This window comes from Chroicocephalus ridibundus, chromosome 11, assembly GCF_963924245.1.
Source record: "Chroicocephalus ridibundus chromosome 11, bChrRid1.1, whole genome shotgun sequence".
NCBI classification, from domain to species: Eukaryota; Metazoa; Chordata; class Aves; order Charadriiformes; family Laridae; genus Chroicocephalus; species Chroicocephalus ridibundus.
The window spans coordinates 12,998,959-13,021,901 of record NC_086294.1 but is presented as its reverse complement, the minus strand read 5'-3'; the positions used below and the strand labels follow the sequence as shown (position 1 = coordinate 13,021,901).

General features: G+C 54.8%; 1 protein-coding gene and 1 long non-coding RNA gene across 7 annotated transcripts in view; one reads left to right on the top strand and one right to left on the bottom strand.

Moving 5' to 3' along the window:
* The window catches only part of FGF1 (fibroblast growth factor 1), a 30,379-nt gene extending 7,876 nt beyond the window's left edge, over positions 1–22,503 (bottom strand). The window contains exon 1 of one of the 4 annotated variants that reach the window (XM_063349136.1): positions 22,189–22,503. The gene's annotated coding sequence lies outside the window, so the exon portion shown is untranslated. Of the gene's footprint in view, positions 1–19,710; positions 19,850–22,188 lie in introns of those variants that run through there. The other 3 variants (XM_063349139.1, XM_063349137.1, XM_063349135.1) reach the window with 3 other exon arrangements.
* On the top strand, positions 639–17,253 carry LOC134521974 (uncharacterized). 3 transcript variants are annotated; one of them, XR_010072919.1, is made up of 8 exons: positions 639–4,393; positions 4,546–4,767; positions 4,852–4,998; positions 6,272–6,489; positions 6,583–6,675; positions 7,390–7,607; positions 16,517–16,629; positions 17,070–17,253. It is a non-coding gene; the product is annotated as an uncharacterized LOC134521974 (long non-coding RNA). The 3 variants fall into 3 exon arrangements; XR_010072918.1 differs by having other exon boundaries at positions 6,583–7,607; XR_010072917.1 differs by having other exon boundaries at positions 6,272–7,607.
* Positions 22,504–22,943: the final 440 nt, after the last annotated feature.

The following is a 22,943-nucleotide window of genomic DNA, read 5'->3' as shown; positions in this document are numbered from 1 at the left end:
TTGCATCCCAGTAACAGTGGTTAAAAGGCAAAGCTCTGGGTGATTCAGGAGCGGGGCACGGCGCATTCCCAGCTGCACAGGAGCACCAAGCACCCTCTCCTGAGAGTGCTCCTTCCCGCGGGGCTCCTCTGTCTTCCCCCCCCCGGGAGACTGGAGAAACGCACGGGGATCGCATCGAAACCCCATTTTGCACAACACCGTGCCGTCACGATCCACGTTTAAGCAGCCACTGTGCCAAAACCCGAAGGCATCATCAGCCCGATAAGAGAAAAATGCTGTGAATGCCGGAGGTGAGAACTGCTGCTGCAGCCGGCGGATCAGGAGGTGCCGGGTGTGGGTGGGGACCAGAGTCCCACGCGTATTCCAGGTATGTTCAAATTAATCTGAATGTTTCTAGCCTACAAACTACATTTTAAATCTCCCATGAATATGCTGACTTTCATATACAACGTTCCGCAGCGCTTATAGAGAAGTGGATTTATGAACAGAAAAAGACAGGGCACAGTATAAATCTAGATACGGGAAATTACTTTAAATGTCTTGTGTTCCCAAGCTATATTATGGAAAATATTATATAGTCACTGTTTATATAAATTTATATATTTATAGATGGTAAAAATGTCTCTTTAGCACCGAGTTGTGCTACTGGTAGGTTAGGACGGAGCCAGTTTCACACTGTGTGGGTTTGCCGTGGTACTTAGAGTGACCTGGGAGATATTGACTGCAACTCTTTGCAGTACACACACACACACACATATATGCATATAATATCTAAACACCTGGCTGTAAACTCTTAAGTATTTAAATTTGGAAACACAGCTGCAAGGAGGGGAAACTACTCCTTCAAGTGGATCCCAAAAGCTTGCAGAAGACAAAAATGGCTGCAAGTTGGACTGCTAAAAGCTGAAACCTTGGCCATAAAGACTTCATCGCTATCGCTGAAAACACAGCCAGCCATAGCAACCAGCTTTGGTGAGCACAGAGACTTCATCCCTTACCCTCAGGCATGTCCCCCTGTGGTTTCTACCAGAACAGAGAGATTTCCTAGGACAGGAAAACAACCGTCAAGCAAAAAAACATTCCCTGCCATCCCAGGCCTCAGTTCCTTCTGGTGGTTGTTGGTTCATAACAGCTTCTCTTTCCTCCTGACTATCAGCCCAGGTTTTGCTGCAGATGGAGGTGTTAAATCCCTAATACAACAGCTGATCACAGAGCCAAAATGCAGGGACAAATTATTTTAAACTTTTCCCCACTGCCATTTCTCCAGAACCATTTGGATCTTGTTTGGTAAGTCACCTTTGCTGGACCAACGCTACCAAGTGTTACTTTATCAGCCCAGCGCTTCCTCAGCTGTACGCTGGTTTGCACTGAAGGCTGTTCTGGTTCTTACCTGGGTTTAAAAATCCGTATTGCACATCTCCCCAAAGCTCACTTTTGCTCTGGAGCTATTTGCAAAGCCCAAAGTATCAACGCTTTCCCAGGGGGTCTGGCCAAGTTTCACAGCCGCCTGTGCGGATGCCCCTGCTCCTGAATCGCACAGAGCTGGGGCCGTCTCAGCGCCCGTGAGTTCAGGTTTTGTGTATTTGGAAGTTGTGAAGTTTTGCAGATCCCCCATTCGACACAGACCGGGTTTTTGGGGAGTGGTTTCTGCAGGTGATAGCACAGGTTAGCCCCACCGTCCTGCGGTGAGGTTGGTGAAGCAACCCACGAGAGCTCAGAAGCTTTATGGCTCCTGGTGCCTTTCCAAAGCAGGTGATGGACTAGCTAAGTAGAGCTTCAAAATCCTTCTTGAACACAGTTCTCAGGCAGGTGAAATTAGGTATTTCTCAGAGTGTCTGGTCCCCAAATTTATTTTTCTGTCAAGAGCTCATACTTTTCTTGTGGTAGTTCAGTTTTTAATGCCAACTGTCTGCCAAGCTTTCTCTGAACCGAAGCCCTCAAGTCATTCAACGTGGTCCACAAGGCTTTAGTGCTTTACTGAGCATTAGTCAAGACCAGCGGCATTGCGTAATTTCCTGGAACCAAAGCTTTTCTTGAACCTTTATCTGAGAGCAAAAGGCACTCAGAAGCCTCCTGGGTTGATGATGGATGGAAGGGAGAAACAAATATCCCAAAGCCAAGAGCTCAGATCAGGATCTCGGCAAACTTACGCTGCAGCCAGCACGAGCGAGGAGCGGGCAGGATGCTCCCCGTGCTCACATGAAGGTCTGCGCATTCAAGGGCATCCAGGGATGGCTTTAACAGAGCAGCCCCACTGGCAATGGCTTCTTCATTTACACATATTTCCTTTAAGGTTTTTTTGCTATTTTTAGAATTAATTCAGTGCTCGCCAGCTGCCTTTGATTCCACAAGAGAAGCTGAATGAACACTATTTTCCACTCCCATTGTCTCTCCTTGCTAAATACTATTGCTGTTCTCATACTTTTATGACCGTGGGGTCGGCACTCTACACACCACCACTCATGGCCCTACTATTATACTTTTGGCAGGAACATGTTAGGTTTTTATGGGAATTAAAAAGCATGAGTGAGAGAGAGAACCTGAACCAAAGACAACATAAAGGGCCTTATTTCTTTGGGTAGAAGCCCAACAAAATTATTAAATCGCTCAAAGCAGAACAGAAAGCAGCTCTCTCCAAGATGCTAAGCTGAGAGACACCACGCTCCAGCGGTTACTTAGTGACCCATGGAGAAAGGAAAATATTCCAAGAGGAGGTTGCTGTAAAAGGGGGATGGCTGCTGTTGACACTGCTGGTTGCACTAGGACAGTAAGTTGGAGTCCCGGTTGGAGAGTGTTTGTCCAAGACCAGCTGTGTTCACGGCTTTTTCCTCCTGCCCCTGTGTAACATGCTCATCCTCTTCACTCCTGTAGCTTTCCTGTGCTCTATTGCCTAAGAGAAAACCACCACTGGTTGAGAATGAATGGCATCATCACCGGGAGCTGGACCCAGGGCATCTGCTCCAGGGTGGCCCCAGCTCCATCTTCAGGCATCAGAGCAGAAGGTCCCACCAGCAGCCTGGGGACACTCGGTTCTTCCTCCCGGGCTGTGGAAGGAGATGTCAGAACCCCAAAAGATCAGAAATAGCTTTCTGAAGAAAAAAAAAAAAGGACTTAAAAAGTGAGTTAAACCTGAATGTTAACTTTAACTAGGTCCTACTGACCTTTGGTGGCTGGAGCACTGCAGCGTGCGTGCTCCTTCCAGCAGCGAGGGGAGATGAGCCCTGCGCGGGACCGGAATAGCTGTGAAATTCTGAGAAGTTTGGGTTTGGTTCCAAACTTTATCACCGACCGCTGCCGTGGCCAAACCAGTGGCTTTGATGTGAAATCCCAAACTCTGCAGGCATCTGAGTCTGAACACTGAGGGCCGGTTACGCTGCCAATAACAAGCAAACTCTGTGTGAGCTCCAAAATAGCAGTGCACGCTGGGGGCCATGGAAAAGGAGCGAGGTCCTTTTCCCTTCCCATTTTAAAATTATTGCAGACTTCACTCAATAGTACACTCAATAGTGTTCTTCCCTTTGCTTGCATTACAAAGGCGGCCTTGATGAGAATTTTGGCAACTTGGGGGATTGCTAATGGCCCAAAAGTTTTTTGCATGTCTGGATTGCCAGGTCACACTCAGACCGGGCTGTTTGTGGCTTCAAGGGTATTCTTGTGGCTCTCTTGTGGCTCCTGTGACACAAATTTAGTGGCCAGCTAAGACTAACCTCCCAGCAGTACAGTGAGCGCCCCACGTTTTCGGTAGCAGCCTCAGCAGAGGAGCCAAGTGGAGAAGAGCCACGCTGGGTCCCATGGGGCTCCCAGCAGAGCTGGGCACCATCTGGGCATGTCCCTCTGCCTGGAGGACTGTCCCTGCCGTGGTCCCTGCTCCCCAGGGGAACTAATTCCACGCCTTCTCTGGCCAGCCCTCTGTACACATGCAGTAGCTGCAGACCACAAGGATGGGAAGTTGTTGCTTCTCACCTGGGAGATGAGCATCTTCCACAACCATCCACAAACCTTCACCCACCAGTTAAACTTGTTAGTAGCTTAATGAGCCATCTCATCAGAGGCTACCTAGACCAAGAGCGGTGAGGAACTGGGGGGGAGAAAAAGTCCCTTGCCCTGTTGCTAAAATTTTTCTGCCTGTTTTTCTCTCATGCCCATTTCTCCAACACGTCCTTTCTGCTCCTTTTTCTTTTGACTCCTCCTGACTTGCTTGAACAGATCCGTTTTCCTGAGATGGATTGCAGGAATTTTGCATGTTCAGGTTGCACCAGACGCTGGTGGAGCCCAGCACGGTGTCTGCAGCTGAGCACGCTGGATCGTCAGCACAGCCTCCTCCCAACTCTGACGCCCAGACGGTGCCTCTGTCCCACGGTTTGTCCCTGAGGCTGTCAGGTGACCAGTTAAGGTGAGCCTATATTTTTTCCTCAAGTATAAAATACCCGGCTACTACAAGGAGGAAACCAGAAGTATCTCACCTACCATGGGTTAAAACAAGGTTGGAGACTGACTCATATACATTAAAATTGTCCTTGGCTTTGTATACAATCCTTTATATAGGACTGGAAAGAAATGCTGTGGATGGCCTCTGTTAAGCACTCCTTCAGAACAAGTGTGGATGCGTTGATGAAAAGTGCAGTTAATCCCAGTTGTCATCTATCTGATCAGATAAAGATCATCCAGCAAACTCCAAGTGGGCGAGAAGCCAACTAAACCCAGGAGTCCTCTAAGGTTTTGTCAGACTTCAGTTAATGAGACCAGTGTCTCCTGAATCGGGCTCTGGTGAGTTCAGTGGAAACACTGCAGTTGGTTTCACTTTAGAAAGCGTCATTTTCTCCATTAAAGCAGAAATCATGTTTCTTCCAGGGCGTGTGACTCAGCTGTGACCAGTCCGTGTTGCCTCCTGATGGGCTCCTTTCCCGTTCCCACCTTTGACTGCAGCCACCTGCAGAGAGCAGGCGCTTCCCAGGCAGTTCAGACACGACAGATGGGAACGGGAAGCACTTACAACAGGTAGAATATTTTTTAGAAATTCAGGTTCTGGCTTTCCTCCGCCCATTGCCTGTCCCGAGGCATTCCTGAAGCACCCTGTGCTCAGTGCTGGGTGACAGGTTTGGCTTTGGGGCGATCCAAGAACTGCCTGAGCGTGCAAACATCTCGCGGATAAAGAGGGATTGTATTCCTCATGAGTTTTAGAGATCCTTCGCGTGGGATGGATTTCCTCACCCAGGAAAGGATTAGAGATCAGCGAGAGGTTTCCTTGAGCCCCGGTTGCTCCAGGAGCTACAGCACAGTGGGTCTGGGGTGATCACCAGCACCGCCAGCCTGCAAGGGCTGCCCCCTCCCAAGGGCTGGCGGTGCGAGGCACGGCTTGAATTCCTTCCACTATGAATCCTCTAAGAAGCAGTTAATAAATGATTAGGCAAAGCCTAGATATATAATGGATCTTTTTGTGCATATCAGCGGAATGCATTGGCTCGTTTCTAGTCAGTGTTTATGGCAAGATGATTTTATCTCTAGTAATATGATTAACTGCTTAATGAAATATTTACCAGTCAGGTTTTACCCTTTGTAAGTGGAATATGCGGTATAAAGTGTGGGCAAAACTCTAGAAATTAATTTAACTAAGGCCTGCTGTCATCATCTCCACCAGAAATCACAGTCATTCCAGTTAGGTCACACTGGATTTGTGTTGGGTAAAACAGACAGGAGTGTAAACGTGAAACTTCTGGCAATTTACTGAGTGGGTATCACTAATGGCAAGAGTGAGCGAGTTCTTTGCGGAAAAAAAAGGCTGATGATAAACACCAGGAGCATCACAGTAAAGACAGATTAAGAAAAGGCTGTGTCCTGCCCGGGGGGAAGGGACGGGGGGGGGCTCAGTTACGAACTGCAGCAGAGAGTAACCCACCACCATCCCTCGGGGCAGCATTTAAAAATAAATGACTGTACTAGAGAAGGGCATCTGGCTCCTGGTGAGGAGAGAAATCCTATACTATTCGGAATGCCCTGGGGGAACCCTACGCCACTGGGCCACTGCCAGCCCCTGAGAAACGCATGTTCAGGGGTCAGGTCCCCACGGCTGCCCTCCTCCAGCCCCCCCAGCCCCCTCGCACCTTGGCAGCCCCAGACGGACGCTGTGGCACTGCCCCGGCCCCGGAGAGGAGCCCTGCCCAACCCGAGGTGCCTCTGTACCGCGCCGGAGAGGCATGAGGCCAGTGAGGCTGTATTTAGCCATTTTATGCCATCCCAACGTTGTTTTAGCTCCTGTCTCATCTTTCTGCAGAGCAGAGAGGGCCGCGGGGATGTGTGTGTGTCCTGGGGGCAGAACTGCAGGGGTGAGGACCTCCCTGAGCCTGCCAACAGCCAGACGTCTTGCTTTAAAGTCATGCGTGACTTTGTGTGGCTTTGAGGCTGGGACACCCCAGCTTCTTCTTTAAGCTGGGACATCTACTGCAACATCTCAGCAAACTGGTGGTATCCGTGGGGAGACAGGAAAACAAGGTGATGATCCGCTTTCTAATTATCTTCCAGCCTCTCCCACCTCCCCACCCACGCCCTTTTGCAATCTGGTGATTAATTTAATTACGGTTCCAGATCCAGGAGCTGATCCAGCCGGAGAGCAGGAGCTTTGCCAGGAGGGTCTTGCCCCATGTGTCCTGTCCAGGTTCAGACCAAGACCATGGACGTGTACATGAGCAACGCTGGCTGCAGAAGCAAATCCCATTGCCTCATGTGAGGGATTGAAGCGCTAGCTCCTGGAGCAAGCCAGATGCGTGGGAACTGCCGCATGGAAAGAACACACTGGACAAGAAGTTGCAAAAGCTCAGTCTCTCCAGCAAAGGATGGGGTAGAAGATGTGTTACACCCAGAGCATCCAACACCTCTGGGTGTTGCAGTGGGAGATAATGCAATTGCCTGGTTATTGGGAGGAGCCCGGGGGTGGCTGCTGCTCCCCTGCCCCGTCCCTGGCTCCCTCCTTCCCTCCCCAGGAGAGCTCGGCTTTATTTTAAGACACCGTTCAGGGGTGAGGCCGGTCCAGCGCAGGCGATGCTTTCATTGCAGCACGCTCTGCGCTGGAGCTGCGGCTCTTCCCTGGGGACCGGGGTTGGAGCAAGGACCGTGGGCCCAGGGTTGGGCTGCCAGGGCCGTGGCCGTCACCGCTGTGCCCGTGCTGGCTCGGGTGACAGCCGGGAGCAGCCTGTGACCCAGGGCACCCAGTGCTCGCCCCCTCATCCCAGGGGATTTGTGGTGGGCACCTCTAGCTCTGCTGCCCCAGTAGCACTGCAACAGGCATCCTAATTACAAAAGGCAATTAGTGGAGTGACACCGAGGGCTTCCCCTTCCCTCCAGGAGGCAGCATGCACTCCCTGCCTTTTACAAGTGCCCTTTTCCCCCTCGCAGGCTCACGCTGAGACCAACATAAAGCATCATCCCTTCCCCTGTGCTTTGCTGCAGCGCTGCTTCCCGGCACCTTGCTCCTGCGGACCGAGATGCGCAAGCACGGAGCAGCCACTAACATGTGCCACGAGTTACTCAGTCCTCATGGTCTCATCTCTGGCACCCGAGGAGGATGGCTGTGGGCCACCGAGGCTGCTGAGGACTCAGAGATGATGATCCAGGTACAGGTACCTTCTTTTGGGCGTTTTCCACCAGGCAGCGGGTGGTTAAGTGCAGGGCTGTGCTCGCCTCTCCTCCCTGTCTCTGCCTGTGTTTGCGTCCCAGGGGAAAAGCTTCTGGAGGGAGTGGAAATCACAAGGGACACTGTAAAAACTAATTGCTTGTTGCAGGTTGAAATGTTTTGTGGTGAAGCAGGAAACCCTTCTGGGCAGGGGGCACTTGGCATGCCCTGGTGTGGTGACGGAGGGGTGAAGTGGCATCTCTCCCCTCGGCTCCTGACCCCAGGCGTGGGGGGGTCCCTGCAGCAGGGACCCCATCCACACCCTGCTCAGGACCCACTTCCCGGCAGGCAGGGAGGTTGGGCGGGGAGGTTAAGCTGGGTGACACTTCGCTTGGCTTGTGAATGTCACCGGCCGCCCGCCCCCACTGTCGTTGCAGGACACTGGGCAAAATGTCAGACCACAAAGCGGGAGCGTCGGGGCTGTCTGGGCTGGGGCTGCAGGTGTGGCTGCGCCCACGGACAGATGGACGGACAGACGGCAGTGCCGGCCGTCGCCGCTCCTGGCCATGAGCAAGCTTCTCATGGCTTTGTTTTCCTGCTCTGGTTATGGGCGCTTTTCTCCAGCTCTCCTCCCTTCTCTCTGTCTCTGGGAGCATTTCAGTGCGGGAGATGCAAACGCCTGGCTGCTTGCAGTGGGGAGCTGCTCTGTTCGCCGGCCAGCTCTGCCCAGTAAAAACAGCAGCTGACACCAAATGACAGGTTCTAGCCCTGAAATTTTGCTCTATTCAATGCTCTTATGCCAAGGGGCTGATCTGGTTCTCCTGTTGTATCATATTCTGTCTGAGCCCTGGTCCCACCCCAAGCAAAACCTGCTGCTGATGTCCCCATCTCAGGTACGTGCCTGGTCACTGCTACTCTTCCTCCCCCTCTATCAGCCTCGAGCCCTCGCCAATCTCTCAGTGCTCAGACGGGTCCGAAACCTCAGTGTGCTGCTGCTAATAAGGCATGAGGCTTGGATTAGGAGCAAAAAGCAGGAATTTTCACGTGGTGTCGGATGCAACGCTTCCTGCAGCTGGCCCTCTGAAGGGTGGCCAAGCTCCATCAAGCGCTGGCTCAGGCTTCAAAACTGGGATTTGAGTTTGGGTTCAGACTTTATACCACGTCCATCCCCGAAGAAGCAGAGGATGCTGGAATTGAGGGTTTCATCTCCAGGCCAAGTGAAACCCCACATCCATCCTGGTGGTTAACCATCAGTAGACATATCATCACTCAGAAATCAAACTTCCTCCGGCATAGTTTCAGTCTTGGTTGTTCCAAGGAAAATCACTTGGTTTCTGGGTTCACCATAAGCTCAGCAGTGATTTACCAGGCTGAAAACGCGCAGGCAGTTAATTATGTTCATTCTGAAATATTTGTATAGGGACTATATAGCTTGTCTTCTTAAGTTCTAAGAAAAACTGGCTGGAAGAATTCTGTTCTTAATTCTGCTGCTTGATATTGATCTTATTTTATATTTAGCACCTGGTAGCTGATGCCCAACTTTTTGCTCTGAGTTGCCTGAGTAAATAGCTTGGGCTGTGTTTTCCTGTGCACGCTGTTGCTCAATAACTTAACAATGCAACAAAAGCTTGAGATAATAATTGCTATTACCAGGAAAATCCTCCAATAAATAATAATTTTCTTATCTGCATGACTTTAGGGCTGGAGAAAACGCCTTACGGTGTGAAAGTGCAGTGCATGAGAGCATGCAAGGAGAGTTTCAAATGAAAGATCGGAGCAAGGCAAGATTCAAAGCTGAATCTTGTTAAGTGCAGATGAGATGATCAGCAAAAAACCCCAGAATAATTAGCCGTGGACAACTAGCCACTGGAGTAAACTCGTGAGAGAAGCTGCGCATCTCCACCTCTCGCTGTCTGTAGAGCCAGACAGGTCTCTGCTTTGACCCGTGATCTTTAGGCAAAAATGGGGGGTTCTCAGGTGAAGGCAGTGGGTGGCTCTGGAGGCCCATGACCACCAGGCTGTCCCTTTGCCATCCTCCTTTCCAGCCTAGAAAGGAGCATGAATCACACACCAGGACGTGCCAGGTCTTGCTAGAAGATACAGCCCTAATTCTGGTCCTCCCTGTCCCAGACAGGGTTGTACGGAGGCACCTGCGTCCCTAAAGAGGTGGGCACCAATTTGGTCCTTGCTGTGCCGTCTGTGAAGAAGGCAGCGCGACCGCGGCTGGGTGTCACGGGCAGAAGCTGCCAAGCCCGTCTCAGACACTGCCGCCAGTTTGTTTCCACAACGGTACCCTCAGAGGCAAGGGGATATTTTTTTGAAGGCTCTTCTACCCTTTCTCATCTCTGTAAACAACAAACCACCATAAAAAGCACGTCGCAGGCGAGAGGTCTGCAATTTTAACTACCTGACGGAACTCAGCTGCTGTCCCGAGCGCTTTGCGGAGCTGTTGGCGGAGGGGACACCCACGCCGTTTATTTCCAGCTCCCCAGTGGGCAGCCTAGAGACACGGGGATGTTTGTCCTGCCCGGAGTTTCCACAGCTGGTTTAGGGGAAAGCCGTGGGGTCAGGCTGGCCCACAGGGATGCAGCCGGGGATCCTAGTGATGACGGGAGGCAGAGAGATGCCCTGGGTCATCTAAGTAGAAAAAAAAACCCAACCTAAACCAAAAAACTTTTGGACAAAAAAGGCAGCCTTGTGGCTCCCATGGGATGTGAGCATTGCTGTCCCCGCCGCACCGTGACAGTGCCGGGGCATGGAATAACCGGAGTGCCGGGAGCAGGCTGCAGTGATCTGCTTGCAGGGACTTCACATGCTGATGTTAATGTTTTACATGTTTACGGAGTGTATCCGTCCCAGTGCAATTCATAAGAGATTCATCCTAGCTCAGCTGAATTTTAAAAAATTACATAAATGCCCCCCAGAATAGGCAGTGTTCCCCTTTGAAACCTGGCTGGTCTTGGGGCACAAACGTGGTCCAAACCGTGCTGGCACACAATAACATCCCCCCAAACGCCGGATGCTGCCAGCTGCCCGCCCCAGTCGGCAGGAGCCAGTCACCGGGCCCCAAGGCACCTGCTCGCGGAAGCCCTGGGATGCAGCAGCCCGCCCGGAGAGGGGCCAGGGATGCAGCCAGGGGTACACACCATGGCGCCGCCATGTGCCAGCTCCATGGGCTGGGGAACAGCGGCTGCCGTCCCTGCCTGCCTGGCCAGGGGTGCCACGGCTGGGACCCCAACGGGTTTTTGTCTTTTTCTTGCTCAGGAGCCGCGTGCTCAGCCCCTGTGCTGGGGTGCAGGGTCCCCAAGGAGTAAATGAGCATCCCCCGACCGCCCGCACCATTCCCTGCGCTTTGGGTGGCACCCACAGAGGATCGCACCCGCAGCAGGTTTGGTGTAAGGTACAACCCCCCCCACTGGTAGTTTAGGAGTTAGTTAGGAAACTCTTCCCATCAGTCGGAAGCTTTTTAGAACACCCTGTAGCAAAGGGAGTATTAAGGAAGGGGAAGGGAGGGTGTTTTACTCGATGTTAAATGCCTGTATTTTATGTCCAAGATTTGACTTGCAATTGAAACTCAAGTATAAAGGGAGATGGAAATTCCAGTGGAAAATGTACCCAATTGAGTAGAATTCTTATGTGTAACATAAACATGCCCTGTGAGGATGTGCAGCTGTTAGAGAATTAATGAGTGACCTCTCTGGGGAAAAATATAATCAGAGTGGGTGAAAGGCAGGGCAGTTTTGGGGAGCTGCCAGGCCGCGGCTGTGGGAACGGCCCCGCACAAGGTCTGGGGGAGGTTTGGAAACGTGTGGAGGGGACAGGGTGGTCCTTCTCCTGCTTGGACGGTGCAGGGATGCAGAAGGTCGCTTGTGCCCATGGCCGCGTGTGTGCCACTGTCCCAGGCAGCGTGTGGCAGGGCAGATGTCGTCCGGCACTAAGCTCCAACCACCAGCATCGCTGTCAGGGGGCTGTATGGCGCGCAGAGAGTCCCTGTCAGAAGCAATAGCTTGGATCTGGAGTTCATCTGCTGCTGCACAGGCTGGATTTGTCACGGTAAAGATCTCCCCCTCCTGACCGCCCGGGCAGCACGGGACGAGAGCAAGCGTGTGAGAGAACTCGCTTGGGCTCCTGCTCGTGTTCTCTGTGAGCCAAACCCACATCAGACAGGCTCGGCGTGCAATTCGGGGGCCACCCTGAGCAAGTGAGGGTGACCGTGCCTGGACCCTCGGCTTGCAGGCTGGGCAAGCTGCCTGCCTACAGACCCTGGGCTGGGGATGCTTGGTGGGAGCCAAGCCCAGAACGTTGACTGTGCACCTTGCATGGGCCACCATCGGGGCTGGCCCCACCTCGGGGTTGTCGGTGCCTCTCGCAGGATCCAGGGAAGGGCCCTGATAGGGTAGAGGAGCACTGTCTGGCAGTGCCAGGGGAAGATTTTTCCTGGCCCTGCCATCCTGTCCATGCAGGGTGACAAGTGGAGGAGGCGGAGGAGGTGTGAGGTTGGCGAGGAAGGGCATGAGCAGCACTGGGCACCAGGAGGTTGTCCCCAAGCAGCACTGGGGATGCCTGAGGACACTGTTGGAGGAGAAGCAGTCCAACCATGGTCTCTGGCAGTGGCTTGCACAGAGCAGCGGCAAGAGCTGCTCTGGGAGGTGCTGCTGGCCAGCTCGGGCCTTCTGCAGAAATAAGGTCCCTGCACGGGCGAGTGCTGGCAGGGCTCGTCTGGAGGTGGGACAGGCGGATTTACTAACTCCAGAGACGTGGGAAGAAAAGATCTGAGGTCACGGCTGACGCCCAGATTTTGGCTCTTGAAGGACAGATCTAAATTAAGGGCCAGAAGCAAGGGCAGACACTTTGAGCACAAGAAAGTTGTGAGTCATTTATGAACTGTGTGTCTAGACCGTTGTGGGCAAAGGGCAAACCTCTGGGAGGACAACTCGGACAGGACACCACCACTCCAGAAATGAGTCCGAAGGGAACAAAAGGGTTTTGGATGTCACCCTGTGAATCAGTGGCACGGAGCCAGGGCTGGGGCTGGCACCTTGGGCACTGCAGCCAGCCCGGCTCCCGCACCCTGTGAAACGCTTTGTGCGGAAAACCCTTTTCTGCTTCTTTTCTAATCTTTGTCCTGAGTGTTGACTGTCAGGCTCAGATGCCTCGGGGCTGGAAATGCAGCCTACGAGATGTCTCCTTCGTCCATCCCCAGTCAGCCCGCTCGCTCCGTGTGCTCTCCCTGGGTGAGGGAGAGGGTTTGGGATGCAGGAGCAGCATGTAAGGGGGTACACACCCTGGGAAGGGGGCACACATGCAGCGTGAACCCCAGTAAGGGGGTACACACCCTGGGAAGGGGGCACACATGCAGCGTGAACCCCAGTAAGGGGGTACACACCCTGGGAAGGGGGCACACATGCAGCGTGAACCCCAGTAAGGGGGCACACAGGCAGCAGGCACCCCAGCAAGGGGCTCTGCAGCCGCAGGGGGGCTGTGGGAGGTCGCATATGGGAGCAGGGAGGGTTTGGTGGTCCCATACCGAAGCCACGGGCACCAGGGGGAGTGGTGGCAGGGAGCGGTGCTGTGTCCTGCTGCCGGGCAGAGCGTGGCACCTTCTGCACCTGGGCTTGAAGGAGGAAGATGGTAATTGCTCGCTGACCGTAATTACTGCCCTGTGCTTTAAAGCCCGGCACTGGGCGGTGGAGCGGTGACCCGCGGCCACAGGGAGCTCCAGGCTCTCTCACCCAGCGTGATGGATTCCCATCTATGCTCCTCAGGTTTCCAGCTTTCTGGAACAGCTGCCTTTTTCACATCAGTAAGCGACCCTGTGTGCGGTATTTCGGTCACCAGATCACTTTAATCACTGCTTTTCCCCTCTGCTCTCCTCTCATTTTTATCTTTCTTTCTCCGCTGGCACCACTCTGGAGGCTGCACTTTTCTGGGGTGATTTCATTCCTCTTAAAGTGCCTGTGTCTCATCCTGGGAAGGGTCAGACCCGGGGATTTGGGAAAGCACAAAGAGAAGGGGAAAGGGGGCTCTTCTGAATTCACTTTCGAGTTAGGTAAGACCCAGATGAGTGGGGTTTTTTACCTTATTAAAACAAAGGTTAAGCTTTAAGCTGGACCGTGGATGTGCATTAAGATGCTATGCTGGGGTTAACAGACTAATACTTAGCGCTGGCTGTGTATTAGCTATTCTTGAAAGGAATTTATAAATATTAGCCATGGCACTCTTGGAGGGCCTATGTTAGCCTTTTTCTGCCACGTTTAGCAGCTGGGAAAATGAAGCATTTTTGTTATGCTCTTTTCCTTAGTGAGCAAGCTTTAGGGAAGAAAAGAAGGGCTTGTGGTGGCCAGAGTTCTGTTGCCTTCAGCCGCGGGGTACCCAGCAGCCCTGCCTCTGCCGCCGACCCCGGCACCGCCAGCCCCGTCCCTCGGGAGGGCAGTGCCACCGCCATGGTGAAGACCCCACGCATCCAGCACTTAGAGTTTGTAAAATCTGCAAGTCACTGATGGCTTCTGCAAGGCCTCAGCGTCTGCTTCTGTTCTCCAACAGCATTAAAACAACAGACACTGGTGTTGGAAACAAACAAGGCAAAAAATAGTAACCACTATTACTGAGAAATACTGAGTCAGGCATCCTCTTTAACAAACGGGGAGAGAGGGAGGATTGCTGCATTCATGAAGGCCACACAACACGCCCGGGCAGAGATACCATGACAAAGCAATTGTCCCTCTCTCTCCCGCTGAACTGGTTTTCAACAAATTCTTCTGCAGAGAGATTTCTATTGTGAGCCGTTTGAAAGGCAAACCCAGCCAGGCCTGCAGCCCGGAGGATAATCACTCGCAGTTCTGCAGCGGCAGAAAATGTATACGGGATTTCTAGAAGTGTCCCCCACCAGGAGTCATTGCCTGCCGTGTTCCGGAGGGCGATGCATCCACACCCGGGGCCAGCCGAGGCAGAGCAAGGGTCAGGGCTGGCTCCACCGGGCACCTCCCCGGAATATTCTCATTTAGGGAATGTTTACTGAAAGGGTTTGTAAGGTACAATGCAAGTGCCAACATGTAGCTCAAAGCCCTGGTGGTGGCCTCTCTCAGCTGCAAGGGCAAATACACCCCAGAATATACTGCTCTCCATGTTCTGGTGGCAGCCGGTTCACCTGAAAAAGTTCAGGTTTGGGGCCATCTGGCAGAAAAGACCTGAGCCCCGACCCTGCAGCTCTGCCCGTGCCCAGGGTCATGTCCCTGGCCCTCGCGCTGGCTTTCTGCTGGCACCCGGCTCGGGAAAGGTGGGAAATGCTTCCCTCGGGTCTGCTCCGACTGCAAATTCCTGGTGGCCATGACTCTCCCTGTGGGCTGAGCCTGCGCCCGCGCTGGATTAGAGGGATCGGGGTGATGGTCGGGCTTTGCCTTCTGGGAATTTATCTGTAGCTGGTGATAGGTTTGGTTTGACTTGTTGTTAATGCTCGTCTTTCTCCACTATTCATTGCAAGCTCATATTTCTGGATGCTAACTTAGAGAGAGGTACATCCATCTCATCTAAACACCTGCGATTTTGGGGGTTATGAAATTGAGGATGATCAAAGGGGTGTTGTTTAAGGCACTGGGCGAATGTGCTTGGCATCCCTGAGTCTGGCATTCCTGCGGTTCTGGGGAGGATGGTACTGCTTGAGAAGGCAGACCAAGGCAGCCCCAGCTGTCTTTTCAGAGGTCGCTGTGCAATTACCCCAAACTGGTGTTTAAACAACACAGGGCCAGGCTGACACCCCCACTCTGACAGGAGTTGCCCTGGGACCCCCAAGGCTGCCAGGGGACAGGGCACCACCAGCCGCATTCCCTGCGCCTCCCTGCAGCTCTGCCCCGCTCCCACGGCCGCCCGTGATGGATCCCATCCTGAAACAGCACCAGGCTCCGAGAGGCGTCACCTCTCGCTTGATAATCTTCGTTTCCTGCTAAGCAGAAGCCAAAAGCTAACAGGAGTTTCTGTAATATGTGTGTGCTCCCATGTGTGTGTTTCCCTGGCCCCGCACCCTCCAGCCAGCAGCCTCCAAGGACGTGGCTGGAAGCAGCCGTGTCTGGCACCGCTCCACCGGGCCCTGCTCCCGCTGCTCCCAGAGGGATAAGACGACCGTCCCCTCCCCGGGTACGGGCATGGGGCTCTGCCGTTGCTGGCACCCTGAGCGCAGCAGAGGTTTGCACTGGCTGTGGGTGGCCTTTGCGCCTGAAGGTGACACCAGCATTTGGGAACTGGCAAGCCCAGGGAGCCTGCAAGGGTCAGAGGCTCAAGGAATTTGGACTTAGAAAAGCATATCTGAATTGTGCGCAAGTCCGGTGTGCGCAAGTCCGCTGTTCTGTTAGGGGCAAAAAAAACCCCAAGCTTGGTTTATCTGGTTTATAAGGGGTGCTTGCAGTTAATTTTAAAGCTGTGGGTGGTGGAGAAGGTGCGTCTTCACCCCTCCTCCTCCACCCAAATCACTGTCAGACGTTGGCTGGGAGAGCTGGGAGTCATGGGCAGGGGCTCTGGCGGTCCCACCAGCGAGTGGGTCTGCTGGTTCAAGAGGGGTCTGGTACTCAACCGAGAACACGGCCAGATTGTCACCAGAGCCCAGCCATGGTCTCGGTTGGAGCCCGTGGGACATGGGATTTGGGACATGGGACGTTACAGCTGCCCCCCAGCATGTATGTACTACCGGACACCCTCCTCAGGCACATACTGGTCTTCTAAGCCTTTGTGATGCACCTGAAAATGGATGGACTCTGCCCCAGCACCATGAGAGCCGCCCGAACCCAGCAGCCGGGTCTGGGTGGCACAGTGGGATCCCAGCCTGGCCACAGGCAGCCAACGCCGCTCCTCGCCCCAGCGAGACACACAGCGCGCAAACGGCAAACAAACACCAGAAAACTCTCTCTGTCCTGTGTGTAGGAAAACCACCCAGCGCCATCCAGCCCTGCAAGTCTGGCAAACTGAGGCAAATATTTGCAGACCAAAAAAAAAGACCCAAGGGGCAGAGCCAGGAGTGACCAGTGCCACACAAAGTAAGTAAGAAATGACCCCCCGTCCCCATGGATGTGTGGCACCGAGGGGAGGGGGGTGCAGCACGGGGGAGGGCGTTTACTGCAGGGGATGCTGAGGGTGTGCGTGGCCGCCCCGGCGCCCTCATGAGTGTCACCTGCAGCAAACCTCATCTTAAGGGTGGCCGTGGGCACCCCGAGAGGGGACACAGCCCTGCAAAGCCAAAGCCTCCCACGGCCAACCCGGGATCCACAGGCAGCAGAATGGCACTGCCTCAGTCACCAGCTAGCCGTTCCTATACCATTAAAATAAAAATCAGCGATTGCCTCCTCATTGAAAAGTTACAACTTTCTTTCTCTAATTAGTACCCTAAAGCGAGGCTTATTTCCTGCTGAAATGTGTGTGCTTGTGGTTCGGGATTGCGATGGCTCTTAAAAACCCTTCTTTGTGCCTCCTCCCCCAGACTGCGGCTCGCGCAAACAAGAGCTGGCTGAGCGACGGGTGGAAGCATTTGCGGTTTGGTTGGGTTCCTGCGCTAATTAAGGGCCACATCCAGCTAGGAGCCACCTAGGAGCTGGTGAAAACTGCACCCAGCTGCAAGGAGGCTCGTTTCTGCAGGAAAAGGGCAGTAGTGCTTCCAAAACAACCCTGGGAATGTTCCTTGCGACAGGTAAACGCAGTCCTGGAGGGGAGGAAGAGCCGGGAGCGCAGAGGGGTGGGAAAGCAGCTGTTATTTCTTTAATTTCTGACTTGGCACAAAAGGAGAAAACAAATTTAAGAAGGTGCTTGAAATTCTGGTTTTGGTTTCTTCTACGAGTGCGTCATTGGAAGCACATTGAAATAAGAGGAAAGAGACCGAAATAAATCCACCGCGGCTATTACCCTTATGGGCCTTGTGACTTAGCCCTGACTCCTCATTACAACCATGCTCTGAGCTGCTCACTGCTACCTAAGCCAAACCAAAGATACCAAATATAAAGACAAATTGCTGCAAGCTCTAATTGCCGTGGCTGGGTGGGTGCAGGTGCTGTGCACGGCCGAGCCCCCGCACACCCCCACGGCTCCCCGGGGCCACACATCCTTATCGCTCCCCTTCCACCTCCCTCCGCATCTTGGCTTGTTCCTGCCATTCAGCCAAGGGGAAAACCCTGACAAAGCAGACATAGGGTGACACAGAGCTCACAGGTCACCGCTGTGCCGGGGGACAGGGGTCCTGGGCGCCATGGGGCTTCAGCTGGAGGAGCAGCAGGCAGGAACTGAGCCACGCAGCTGACGGGGAATAAAGTGGAAGGAGCTGTAGCCAGCTGCATGATGAGCTGCCTCAGTTGGGAGGAAGATCAAGGTCTCAGGAGTGGGAGGAAGGCCAAAGTCATTTGGGGAGCTGGGGAGGGAAAGTCTATCCCCCGGGCTGGGGTGGAGCTGGGAAAGAAAGTTTATCCAAAGGGCTTGCAAAGCTCTGGGTCTGGCTGGAGACCTCAGTGGACCCAAACTCTGTCCAGCCCTAATCCAAAGTGCGTGCTCCTGCGCACCCTGAGTGCTCGGAGCGGCTGGAGGAAGCGGGGTTGACCCGGTGTTGCAGGGAGAACAATTGGACATTGTGCTGCCTTATCGCCACCGAGCCCGGTCCTGCCCTTAGGAACCAATTACACTTTAGACCCCTGTTTGTGCAGATCTTCCCGTACGTCTCAGGCGCTCTCCAAGGCGATGGCCGCAGGGCTTGAGAGGTGCCTGGGCTCCCCGTTACCGTCGTTGGCAGCCCATCTGCCAGCCAGCGGGGATAGGGGTGATGCTGGGGTGCTCGCGTGCAGCTTCCCCCGGAGCAAACCCAGGAGCAGGGGGGTGGCGAGGTGATGCTCCCGCCAGGATGGCAGCCATCCAGAGGGTGGCTGAGGGGGCTGGTGGGGAGCGCAGGGAGATACTGGTACATCTGAGCGATAGGCAGGGCTGGGGTGGCAGCTCAGGCACCCACGAGACCTTCGACATGCCCCCCGCACGGCAGCGGCACCCTGGGCTGCGTGGGTCGCAGCCGGTGCTCAGCCTGCGGAGCCCCCGGGCAAGGCGAGGGGTGCGTGCCTGGCACGGGGTGCTGAGCAGCTTGAGGTGCGAACGGCACAGGTGCGGAGCGGGGTGTCACTGGGTGCCCCGCCAGGAAACCAGGCAAGTGGTACAAAATTCATTTAAGCCGCTTTGCTTCCATCTTATCTTGTTCAATCCCTGCTCTTACTCATTTTCTCCTTACCTGTCTCACCAGCATTTCCCAGGCTGGATCCTGACCCCTCCCAGCTGAAACCACCCGTCCCAAATGCTGCTGGGATGTGGGGACACCGGAACAGCCAGGGGAGACATGGCTCCAGAGCCGAGGAGGAATCGATGCTCCGACACTCAGCACTTACCCTTTGGGCAGGGAAAGGTGAGAGGGAGCAGAGCTTGGCTACACACAGTTGCTTCTAGTAAGATCTGAACTTACAAAATATTATGCAAGTTAAAACATATTTTTCAGTAGGACTTGGCTGTCTGGCTAGAGTAGCCCCAAGGACTTATTTTTTTTAAGGAAACATTATTTTTTTTTGCATCAAAAATGAACCATTTTATAATGCTGTGTCACTTCAAGAAAATTCCTATATTTTTTTAGTTGTGGGTTTTTTGGTTTGGGGTTTTTTTTTAGGTTTTTTTTTAGTTTTTTTTTTTTTTTTTAATGGTCCAAATATTGTGTTTTGCAATTTAAAATGCTTTTTAAATTCCGATTCAAATTCTGATCCAGGCTTCTGCCCCAAGCTTTAGGTTAATTTGCAGTAATGTCGAGATTGCAATTTGAAATGACGCTCCCGTTTTTGGAACCCTCCCTCTCTCCGGGGGGGCAGCGGTCTGGGGGGTTTTGGCTAAGTCAGGTGGGGAGCGGCACCCCTGAAATCCTGACTCTGTCCCTGGAGAAGGGACCTGGTTCCTCCCCCGCTCCTGCGCTCCCCCCCGTCCCCGTCCCCTCGCTGCCGCCCCGCGGGTGTCCGCGCAGAGCCCCCCCGGGCAGCCCGGGGGGGGTCAGACCCACCGCCCCCGCCCCCTGCATCGCGCCCCCCCCCACCGCATCGCCCCCCGCCGGCACCTACCGCCGGCTCCGCGGTCCTGCCGGTGTCGAGCGAGGGAGGGAAAAGGGAGAAAATAAATTAAAAAAAAAAAAAAAAAAGAAAGATGCTGCTGCTGAAACGCTGCCTCTGGGCGGCGGGAGGATGCCGGAGGGGTGTGGGGGGAAGGGGGCGGCGATGCCCCGTCGCACCCACCCTCCGGAGCGCCGGTCACCTGCGGGGGGGCTGCGGCGGGCGCTGCCTGCGCCGGCGGGTCGGCCCCGGGGCGGGGGGCTGCCGACGGGCCTCCCACCGCCGGGGACAGGGACAGGCGAACCCCGAGAGTGGAGGAAAAGCTCTTTCTCCCGCTCGCTTTTCCCCTTCCCATCCCTGCTGTCCATGGCATTTCTGGTTATTTCAGACGCCCCCCGCCCCCGGCCCCCATCAGCTCCCGAGGATCGCTGGGGCGGTGGGGACGGGGGTCTCTGCCCTCCCTGTGGGGCAGCCGGGGAGAAGGGGCTCCGCCGGGCATGGCTGTGCCAACGCTGGCACCACGCTTGGGCTGGGAAGAGCTTGGCCTTAATGCTGGAGCGCTGTCGGGAGCACCGTCAGCCCGAGAAATGTGGCTCCAGCTCCCCAAGGACGGGGATGCCTCGATGGAACTTGTGCATGGTGCCGACGCCGGCTCTGCGGCAGGGCTGCGTGCCAGGGCCTCCCTGGGAGCCCGCGGTGGGCTCGTGAGTGCTGGCGGTGGGATCATGGGTGCTGGTGGTGGGCTCATAGGTGCTGGTGGTGGGCTCATGGGTGCCGGCAGTGGGCTCATGGGTTCTGGCAGTGGGCTCATGGGGTGCCATGAGTGGGCTCATGGGGTGCTGGCAGTGAGGTCCTGGGGTGCAGGCTGCACGGCGTGTGGAGGCTGCGCGTTTGCTGGCTGCAGCGCTAAAGAAGCAAGTGCGATGACTTCACAGCTTGGCCTGCCTCCACGCCTGCTTTGATGTGGTGTTTGAGCTGCGTTATCTAAGGCTCGCTCAGAATAGGCTTTTAGCCCGTGTATTTGGCCAGGCAGTCCCCGCTGAAAGTACACTGAGCCCAGATGTTTTGATAAAAAACTTTGATTGCAGTTAGTTGACAGCAGTTAGTGGGGACAGGTCCCCTAATGCATCCAACAGCACAGGTGGACTCTGAGCTTTCCTAGCATGTTGATATTCCTTTTTTTTTTTCAGTTTGAACAAGCCTGCACAAGATTCCCTCCTGCCATTTCAGCCACGTGTTGAAAATAGAAAGAAAAAATAAAAATGATGTAGCCAAACATTTCTGTATCTCAGAAGAAGACTGGTCCTGGCTTTGGCTCAGGTTTCCTGGATGAAAGGCATTTGGGCTATTAGGATATGAAGAACATTAGGAAATGCAGCTCCGTTGTATCATGCAAGGGACCATCCCCCTTGTTTCAGAGCTGTGGGGTGACCATACCCGCTCCTTGTACCCCCAGCCCTCCCTGCTGCTCGCCTGGCCCTCCTCACCCCACTGTTGTGGCCAGAATCGGCAGCTCCGACGCTGTGCAGGGCCCGTGGCACCACTGATGGCATCCTGCCAAATTTAGCGTTGTGTCCTTTCTGCCCGTCCTGAAGGCAGCCGGCCTGGGACCGAGCCAACAGCGTGGAGCAGACACTCGCCGCGACCGCCGGGTCCTGCGCTGCTCACCAGAAAGATGAGCAGAAAGTCCCTGCCTTGGCCGAAGCCCAGATCCTGATGGTGCCGCGGTGGCCCCCGGGCCCTGCTGCCGTGCTGAGAGCTGTCGGGGATGGGGATGGCTGCCCCCCGGCCAGCTCTGCCTCCTCTTGCCCACCCAGCCTAGCCCTGCCCGGGGGGACCCCGTTGCAGCAGATGCCCGTGTTATTTCCCAGGCTTTTGGCACCTGGCTCCTGCTCCTGCCTGAGAATGTCTGCTGGCCTCTGCGGCTACGAGTCCCATAAATAATATATACTTCTTGAGGTTGTTTGGAAGCAGAGTGAATAATTAACCATAGAGCCGCTTTCTGCCCCGAGGAAGCAGTAGGTGCTCCTCTCTGCCTGGCACCCGCTGCCCCAGCGGCTCCTCTCCCCCCGCGCCCCACTCACGCAGCAGAGACGATTTACACAAAACTTTCTCCAAGCCTGGTTTAAAATGAGACCCACGAGATCCCCCAGGTCCCAGGCTTTGCTTTCATCCTTTCCTTGGAGCTGGGCTGCAGAAATGGCTCAGCAAGTGCTGCTCAGCCCAGTATGGGCTGGGAACAGCCCGGGAATGGAAAGTCCCCCCCTCCTGTCCCCCTGCCAGCTCCCTGCCTCCAAGCCCGGCGAGAGGAAAAGGAAACCCCAGTTATTCCCCCAGCGACACACACCCAGCCCAGCCTGCAAACTTGGCCAGGAGTTAACCAGGAACGCGCCGCAGACCATTCGGGAAGGGGTTGCAAAGGCCCCAGAGGGCTGATGCCGTGCCCAGGGTGGGGGACACACAGCGGGGGATGCTGGCGGAGGCACTCACCTGCCAGGTTGGGGTGCAGGGGACGGGGTGGTGCTGCACCGTGGGGACAGCCAGGAGACGACGCTGCCAACCTGCCCCAGGGTGGGCAGGAGTGGCCCAGGATCACCCTGCCCCTCGCCCCGCTGCCCTGGGGGGGGGTGACGCACCCACACCCGCACGCCCTCGCACCACTCACGGGCAGCGTCCCTCAGACGGGTGCGGGCATCGGGGCTGTGACAGATCCCGGGCAAAAGTTGGCGTTGGCCGGCGGGCACCGTGGCGCACGGGGTCCGAAGCGGCACCGCGGCTGGCAGCACGGACCGCCGCTCTGCACCCACATGGGACAAGGAAGTATGGATAATCCTTTGCCTTGCTATTTTTTTCCTCTCATGTGATCTTGTTTTTGGACTGCTATTTTGGGGCTGGACTCCAGCCCAGGTGAAAGAGAAGGATTTAATCCAGCCTCCCCCACCATCCGCAGGCCTCCCAGGACCTCTGCCTGCCCGCCTGGAGGATGGGGTTAAACCCTGCTGCCAGCTCCGGTTCCGTGTGTGCTTCCCAGCCCTTTCCCTCTCTGCTGCGAAGCCAATGGACTGCTTCTGTAGCCGGAGCATGATGGAATGAGGCTGCGGCGTGCACCGTGCCTGGCTGCCCCTCTGCCCCGTGCCCCCAGGACTCGGCACAGCTGTGGAGTCAGAACCGTTTGCCCTCTTTCTGCCCATTTCCCCCCCAGAAAACAGCCTGTCAGGAAGTTGACGGGAGATAAACAGATAAAT